Here is a 9,357-nt window from a genome sequence, read left to right on the forward strand (position 1 = left end):
TGTTTTCTCTGTTCTTATTTTACACTTTGAGTCTTGAGTCACATTCTTGCATGCATTCATATAGTCTCATCTAAGTGCATATAAAAAACAAAAACAAAAAAAAATTGAAAAATCTGAAAAATTTTCACAAAAAAATGATCATGTAGTTGCATTCTCATTTTTAGGATTGAGTCTAGATTGCATATTCATGTAGGTTGCATCTTGCAGTGAATCTTTTTCTGTGCTTGCAAAGTCTGAAATGATCTGAATCTGAGAAGCAAGTTTGAATTGAACTCAACTCTAATTAAGTGAGAACCTTGAACTTGACTTGAAAATATCTTGTGATGCATTGTTTGAAAAAACTTGTGGATACCGATATACATACTTGAGCTAGAACATTATTTTTACCACCCTTTTTCCTTATGATAACTAAGAGTTTTCAAGGCTCTTTGTAGAGGTTATCAATCCCCTGTCTTGTAGTTCAAGGGGTTTATCAATCCAAGAATGTGGCGATAGACACTAAGCTATGTAATCAGGTTCTTAATTCAAGCAAACAAGAGTGGTTTGGTTAACTAGAAACAACTACAAACTTAAACAGGATTAAAGACTAATGAAATGATTAAACAAGAACTAAACAATGGCAAATGATGAGAATGTATGAATGATGATGAGAAAGGTCTTAGACATGATAGTGGATTAGGGTGCCTTCAGTGATAAACTAATGAGCTAATGAATCATATGATCAAGCAAACCATTGATAACTAAGAGTTTTCACTCTTTAAAGAGGTTATCAATACCCCTGTCCTTGTAGTATAGTGGTAAGTATTCCCGCCTGTCACGCGGGTGACCCGGGTTCGATCCCCGGCAACGGCGCCAATTGATAACTAAGGTTTTTAAAGCCTTAGATGGGGGTTATCAATCCCCTTGTCAAAGTAGTATAAGGGGTGTCAATCCATATGTGTGGTAGTTAGGCACTAGTTTATGTGATAGGTTCTTAAGTCAAGTAATCAAAGATGAGTTTTGTGAAACCAGCAACAAGAAAGCATAAAACAAGAAACAAACAAGCTATGATTAATGAACTAAGCAAGCAAACAAAACAAGATGATGGTGATTAAGCAAATGATAAAAGCTAAACCTCTAGATGTGATCATTGATTAGGGTGCTTTAGATATTGAATCATGATGCTAAGAACATAATGCAACACTTGCTACTCTTTAGTCTAGGCTTCTTAATCAGATTAATTCATTCCCATGACAATAATCCCTTTGCAAATCACTTAATCAAGTCTAACAACCATTAGATATAATCAAGCAATCAGCAAGCATAATGCATCAAGCCTAATAAGTGACCAAACAATCTCTCAACCAAGAAGACTGAATCTTATACAGAAAGACATAACAAGCAATCACATGATCTCAAACATTTCAACTTAGAACTCTAATCTAGACTAATCCTCTCATGAAGGCATTAATCTCTACACTAATCCACTTCCAAACCAAATCATCATTTGTGAAATATGAATCAATGAGCATTAAGAAACAGTTCTAATATGTCATTCATGCATTTAACAAATCATTCCCATGATGAAAAAGGCATAAACCCTTAAGTTAGCTCATTCAGGCATTTCATCAAACACTTTTGGTGCATGAAATGCCTATGAACCCAGATTTCACTTTCCCAAGGAAATCTGGCATTGGGAGCAACTAACTAAGGAAATGGAATGAGAATCTAAACCCTAAACATCACCAATCAAACATCTAAGCACCCTAATCTACACACCTAGAAGTTTAAAAGATGACTACTCACTAATCATGAAGAACACATCTAATCTTTTGCAAGAGATGATGTTAATCATGATTAGAAGTAGAAATGAGGTGATGAGATGATAAGAAACAGACTTGGAATGATCAAATCCCTTCAGATATCTCTTAATCAAAAACGTTTTTACAGAAGATAACATACTTGGGTTTTTCTCCCAAAAAAACTATATATACCTAGTGCTAATGGACCGGGTCAGCCCAGGACAAACTGGGTACTGACCCGGCTCAGTTGGGTCAAGTGGAAATCCTGCGGGTCAGTCCAGTATGTCCCAGGTCGCACACCTAAGTCGCAGTAGTTTGCGAGTGATCGTGCGGCATAGATCCAGGCGCGGATGACTCGCATGCTTAAGTCGCACGATTGTGGACTTAGCATTTCTCTCGCTCGGGAGCTTCAGACCTCTTCCAGTGATAGTTTACCCGCACATTTCAACTCGCAGCATCAGCATTCAGGCGTTCATCTTCAGGCCTGCGGGCTAACCAAGTCGCAAGACCATCTCGCAGCATCCAGAGCAGCTTAGACCACTTCGCATTCCGGAGAGTGTAACTCCTGTGATACTTGTCTGAATTGAATGATTTCGGTTGCAGAAGACAGAGGACTCATTTATCTCCAACTTTGATGAAGGAAGTTTCAGTGCTTGGGAAGTGGAAGGCTTCCTGGAGGGCACATCTTTGCAGTGCATGTACACGACCAGAGAGAGGCGTCTAGACATGTGTCCATTCCGGAGACCGTATCTTCCTGCTCATAGATCCGAATTGAATGCTCTCGGACGTTCTGGAAAGAAGACTCAAATGTCTCTGATTCTCATGAAGGACCCGGAAGCTGAATCGGCCTGGAAGTGCACCGTCCTTCGCATCCTTCAGAACTGATCTGCTCGGTCCGGAACACCTGCGAGATAGGGGTTTCTTCCGACGAGCTTATCTCTCTGCTCACGCGTCCGAATCCCACGATTCCACTTGCTATGAGACCGTGCTCCAATGCTATCCAACTTCTATGAAGCACCCGCCGTCTGAATCGGACCGGAAGGCTCCCCGGACAGGCGATCATTCAGGGGTATCGGATTGCTCCGGAATGAGTGCGAGACCTGTTCGTCTTCCGATTACCATATCTTTCAGTTCTGTGGTCCAAATGCCTTGATTCCAACTGTTATGAACTCTTGACTCAATTATCTCCAACCTTTATGAAGACTCCGATAGCTGAATCTGACCGGAAGGTTCCCTGGACGGGCGATTTCGGAAACGTGTCTGCACCCGGAGATTTTGGCCGAGAGACTTGACCGCGGTACGTGTTTTTGGCCGAGAAAGCTACCCGCGGGAAGGATTTTGGCCGAGAACCTTCGACCTTCAGTACACCATTTTGCCGAGAAACCCAAAATTGTTCCTTTTCACCATGTTTGATCATTCCAACTCCATTTCTTCATCTGAATCATATCCTCCACTCCAAATTGGCTCCAAAAGCACCTGTTTAACACTCCAAAACATGGAAAACTCTCTTGGACCTAATGAAATCTCCTAAGTCCTAAAACAATGCCTAAAGACCTAAAATGCATGAGATAAGACATGATTTGGACTAAAACATGTACACTAAATAATGCAATTTATGAATATATCAGGTTATCAAACCAAACTTGTGATGGAGGCACTAATCTATGTTACTTGTAGTCTTAAGTCAAGAGGGAAATGGTAAAGGTTTTAGCTAAACTAATTAACAAGTGAATGAGCATAAAAATGAAACAAAAGATGAGATTTAAACTAAGTAAAGATGCAAATGACAAGCAAATGGTTTGGATGATGATAATATATGATAAAGGCAGAAGCTTTAGACAGGATACTTGACTCGGGTGCTTCCAAGCTAAACCAATGGGTTAATGAATCATTTTATCAAGCGGTTTCATTTAACTTTGAACTCAAGGCATGTTAATCTTCTCATGAAAGTATTAAACATCTAAACTGATCCTCTTTCATACCAAAATCCCTTTTGAGAAGCATGAATCAGTCAGCAATAAGATTCAGTTCAATATGTCATTTAAGAGAACAAACTATCACTCTCGCGATGAAAGACTCTTAAACCCTTAACCGAGTGGTTCAGACATTTCTACAAACACTTTTGATGCGAGATATGTCTCAGATCTGAACCTCAAGTGATGTGCTTGGATCCAGCCTAGAGATCTCGTCGGTTAAGGAATGAAACATGCAAGACTAGACACCTAAACCCACTAATCCATCTTGAAAGCACCCTAATCTACCTATCTAAAGCCACTTAAACGACTACTCACTGATCATAACGAGCTCACTAAGTCCTTTGAAAGACGTGTAGCTAGTCATGATAAGGAGTTTAATATTGGATGATAAAAGAAAATAAAGAAAGAACAAGTTTCAGATGCAAAAACGAGACATCGGATTAGATTAATCAAGTTTTACAAAAGAGGCAAGTTCTTAAAGCTAAAAGATGATAAGAGATAAGATGATTAGGTTTTTGGTCCTAAAATGTATTTATAGCAAAGGGAAAGTGTCGCGGGTCAGTCCGGAACAAACCGGGTACTGAGCCGCCTTCTCGGGTCGATGGGTGAGTGCCACGGTGTGTTGGAGAGTGAAGCCGAGGCTTTGATGTCGAGGAGTGCACGTAAGCCATGATCCAAATGGAGATCTCGTGAAGAACACATCAAGAACATGCATGAACCCTAGTCTTTGATCCATCTTCACGTGTGTGTTCTTGAGCCGTCTTATTCTTGATTCTGGGGTTGTTACAAGGGACCTCGCCTTAGAATGTCGCGGGGCTTGGTAGTCGAGGGGCTCGGGAGAACAGAGTCCGGCATGCACGCCGAGGCCATTACACCGAGGTGCACGTTCAACACTTAGCCATTTCCAGCTTCATTTCTTACGCGTGCATGCCTTGATCTCAACATGCCAAGGTGTCAGCACGAGGTCTAGTCCAAAATACTCCCAAAAAATGAGCCTTGACTCGAGCAATGTCGAGGTAATGATGCCGAGGCCTGGGAAAGCACTTAGCGCGTATCGCAACTCATTTAGGCTTGTATCAACCAACTTGCCTTCCGGAAACAGTACTTTCAACACACGGCTTCAATCCCTTTGAGACTAGTTCCCTAGTCAAGATGACTCAATAAGCTCGAACTTTGATGAAGAAACCGTCGGAGCTTGGGGAGTGCAAGGCTTCCTGGATTTCGCATCTTTGCACCGCATCGGAATCACCGGATAATATGCTTTTGGACAGATGTGAACTCCGGAGACCGTATCTTTCTCCTCACTGGTCCGAATTGGATGATTCCAACTGTTCCGGGATCTTTGCTTGAGTATCTCCAATTTTTATGAAGACCCCGCCAACTGATTCGGACCGGAAGGTTCCCCGGATTCCTGATCTTTGAAACGCGCGGGCAAGGACAGGTTTTAGTCGAGAAAAGCTTCCTGCGATAAGGAAAATGACCGAGGGCTATGTACCGCGGTAAGCTCTTTAGCCGTAAAATTCCTCTCGCCTCGGCCAAAAACTTAACCCGAGGTAATTTGCACCCGATACTCGACCTTGGCCGAGTTTGGTCGATCGGTAAGGGTTTTGGCCGATAATGAGCGTTCGGTAAGCTTTTTGACCGAGGTTTCTGTCCAGCCGGTACGAGGTTTGGCCGAGAAATTCCTCCAAACGGTTTTCACCATTTTTGACCCTTTTCTTCACCGTTTTCTTTTCTGCTCCTCTTCTTAAGCTCCAAATGGCTTCCAAAGCACCTGATAAAGACTTCAAAACATGCAAAACTCTTTGGGACCTAATGCAAGCCCTAAATCCTATTTTGATGCCTAAAGACTCAATTTACATGGGAAAACACATGATGAGGACTCTAAAATGCAATCTAAATGATGTAAAATATAGACATATCAACTCCCCCACACTTGTCATTTGCTTGTCCTCAAGCGAAAAGAACAAATGAGAGAGAGAGGTTGTAGTGCAAATGGAGCTCATATTTCCTTTTTAGAGAGAAGTGATCACAATAAGAACTCGGATTCATGCTCAAATATGCAATGCAAAGCTATACTCAGATATTTTCCAACTAAGGCACGGAATCTCCACAAGTCATCATCACATTAGACTCTTTCACATTCATTAAGTTCGTAACCGGTGAATCAAATGATGCAATGTTCAAATAGGCTGGCTTGGCTAGGGTAAGGTCATGAGATAAAAATGATCTCATCAATATTCAAGCGGGAGCAATGCAGCAAAGGGATCTCTCTTTGAATAACCAAACTTTTGCAGAATGCTAAAGGTAAAAAGCAACCTATGCATACAAGGGCAAGACTCATCACACCCCACACTCCACTCAAAGCTTTCTCACTTGCTCACCCTCTCAAGATCCTCACTCTTCTCAATCGTTTTCTTTTCACTAGGGGACTCACTTTTTGCTTTCATTCTCAAGTCTTGGAGTTCATTTATTCGCATAGCTCTTCCCTTTCACAGCGTATAGCCTCTTTTCTTTTTATTTTAGAACACTTGAGCCTTTTTGGCTTCTTTTCATTTCAGAGACTAAATTTTTCTTTTAAAAACATCAGAGCTCATCTTTTCAAATCCAAGACTCAATTCTTTTTCTTTCATCCCCTTAGCTATTTCAACTTTCTCTTTTCCACTCAACTCACCTTTTTCCACTCACCAACAAGTCTTTTCCCCCACACTTATTCCTTGCCAATACTCTCAGTTCCTTGATGTTGGAACATAGCACTCAATGAGACATGCCCTTGTCGCTCTAAACCTAACACTTTCTGCTAAGTTCAGTCCAAGGTGGCCTTACAATTCACACACAACCATTGGCTCGAAAGAAAGATGGGTTCAAGGTGAGGGAACTGATCCATGATGCGGATTCAGCTACTTAAGCTAAGGAAGGAGGGTGGTAAAACGATGATTCTAGCTCAGGTATGTATATCGGTATCCACAAGCCTATTCAAGCAATGCATCAAAAGATATTTTCAATTCAAGTTCAGGGTTATCACTTAGTTAGAGTTGAGTGTAATTCAAACTTGCTTCTCAAATTTAAATCGTTTCAAGCTTTACAAGCACAGAATGAGTTTCGCAAGCATATTTAGTTCAAGTTCTCAAGTGATTTACTCTCTAGGAAAAAAACTATCATTGCTCCTTGCACTGATGCAATCCTACATTATGCAACTAGACTCGATCTTAGAATGCGAGATGCAACTAGAATGATGCATTTTTTGTGAAATTTTTCAATTTATCATATGTACTAAGCTAAATGAGACTCAAGAGTACAAAAGTCAAATAAGAACAAAGAAAACAAGATTAGCAAACACAAAGCTCCTCCCCCTTACTTAAATAATACAGTCCCTTGTGTTATAAAAGCGTGTGAGAGAAGTAAAAATACAAACTAAGCGGATGCAATATGATATATACAAGATGCATATTTACAAGGTTTGAAGTCAATACCTCAGTCTGAGAGGTCTGATCCCAAGTAGTACGAGGGATTTGACGTGGACTGACGTGGTGGGATGCTCTCCGAGGGTTCAGGTAAGAAAGCCGTGGCAGGATCGATCCAGTCCTCTTTGCCTGGTGGAAACTCCTGGTTCCTCGCGTTTGAGCTTTCTCCAACCTCTTCTTGTGTAACCGGTGCGGTTGAGGTTGCCGAGTTCTTGCCTGGTGAGGATGGCCTGGTGAGTTGCTTGACCTTCTTTTTCAAGTGCCTTATACAGTCCACCAACGCATGAATGGTCTTGTCTTGCCACTTACACCACTTTTGGAGGGTGTTCACTCGCGAATACAGCTTCTTGGTGTGGTATTCAGGCTCACCCCACACGTATGGATCAAAGTGATATCGGCCTGCTCCAATCCTTCTCTCAGGGTGTCTCTGCTCTTCATTATCACATCCGGCCGGGCCATTCTCATTCTGAGGCTTGCTAGGTGCGGCCTTGGTGCACTTGCGCATTGGTGGGTCGAGAGATGGGTTGTACAACTGATCTTTGAGGACATAGAAGGAGACGTTACACTGCTTATCAAGCATGGTGAGGCCTCGGTTAGGCAGTAGAACCTGTGTGCCGTCTCTGTGCATCAGTGTGAAGTTGTAAACCCATCTGTCTCCTGACTTGCCTCCAAAGAATCCACTTTTACTTAGATATTGCTCATCAATGAGATTCGGCCTTGATGGTGAATCAGGGAATATGAACCCTTGAGCTCTCAAAATCTTAGTGACAATCCAACCGTTCTGAAGCCTCCTTGCTCCTTTCTTCTTTCGGTCGCACCATATATGATGCCTATAAGTAAGCATTTGAATCGCAAAGAACGCGCCTAAAGAGGGTACATGCATTGGCCCTTGGAACTCCTTCTTGTTCTTCATTTGAGTGATGAGCGGCTTCAGTCCAAGTCCTAACAGTTCAAGTTTGGCCGTGTGAATAACACCAGGGTTATAGGTCGAGAAGAATGTAGAGGCTATAACTCGGTTGGTGTATCTGATCGCAGGGTTTCTGATGCAACTCGTCTTGTTCTTGCTTCCCAAGTAAGGTCCAAAAGCGATTGTTTCCCACAAGGCAGCCAAATCTTCTTTTGGGTACACAAACTTGTCAAGCGAGCTTCCGTTCCTTTCAAAACCAAATATCTCATCAAGCTCCTTGAAACTGACCTTGTAGTGCACGCTTTCCATGTCAAACTCAATGAGGCCGAACCCTTTGCCATGTAAGCGCTTGGGATCTCTCTTGGGGTAGATGACAACCTCCAAAGTGGCAAGAAACTGTTGTGTGATCCCCTCATAAGCAACATCGCTCATCTCAAAGAACTCGGCCAAACCCATGTTTTGAAAGATGAGGGTAACATCTTCTAGTATCTCAAGCCTTCTCAACAGCTCCATATCAGGAAACCGACCTTGAGCCACTCTTATAGAGTTAAAGTGGTCCAAGTACTCCTCAGTAGTTGGGAAATGCTCTTCCTCGGGCTCGGGCTTCGGTTCCTTCTTGGCCTTCTTGCCACTTTCTTCTTTGTGAGGGACTAGGGCTCTGAGCTCGTCGTCATCAGATCCAACGGCTGCCTGCTTCCCATTCTTTCTTGATTCAAGAGCCGGCGCCGGAGTGAGCTCGGCGTTCCTTGCTCGTTTAGCGGCTGGCTCACCATCGGGTCTTGTTGTGGGTTTCTCGATTGTTCCTCCATTGCGTGCCACGGCCACGGCTTTTCCTTTTGTACCTCTCCTCTGGACCTCGCTTTTGTTCATCTCATGAGCAGGAACAGTTCGTTCGCCGGTCATATGCAAAGGAGATTCTCAAGGAAACCGTTAGAATCAAGTATATCGATAAGCACAAGATTGCAAAACAAAGCTTTTCTTCTTAACAAGACTGGTTTTATAGCTTCCTCAAACATCAAAGAGAGTATCAACAAGCTAGAACAACTGGAGAGAGACAAAATATCTAGACAGTTCAGCTCGATATCTCAGTTCACATTTAAAGCCGATTCCAAGCGCATTTCCTCAAGAATTTTAAAAACTCAAGAACAAGTGATTTTCAGAGCAAAGACCAGTTTTTCATGTGTTGTCCATCGTGATGGAATTTTTAAAATTGTTCCCAAAGGCCGATA

The 9,357-nt window shown here is 42.3% G+C and overlaps 1 non-coding gene across 1 annotated transcript; it reads left to right on the forward strand.

The window, feature by feature from the left end:
- Positions 1 to 780: 780 nt before the first annotated feature.
- TRNAD-GUC lies at positions 781 to 852 on the forward strand. Its single transcript has one exon. It is a non-coding gene; the product is annotated as a tRNA-Asp (tRNA).
- The last annotated feature ends 8,505 nt before the right edge of the window (positions 853 to 9,357 follow it).

The sequence above is a fragment of the Eutrema salsugineum genome, unplaced genomic scaffold (genome assembly GCF_000478725.1).
Source record: "Eutrema salsugineum unplaced genomic scaffold, Eutsalg1_0 scaffold_14, whole genome shotgun sequence".
NCBI classification, from domain to species: Eukaryota; Viridiplantae; Streptophyta; class Magnoliopsida; order Brassicales; family Brassicaceae; genus Eutrema; species Eutrema salsugineum.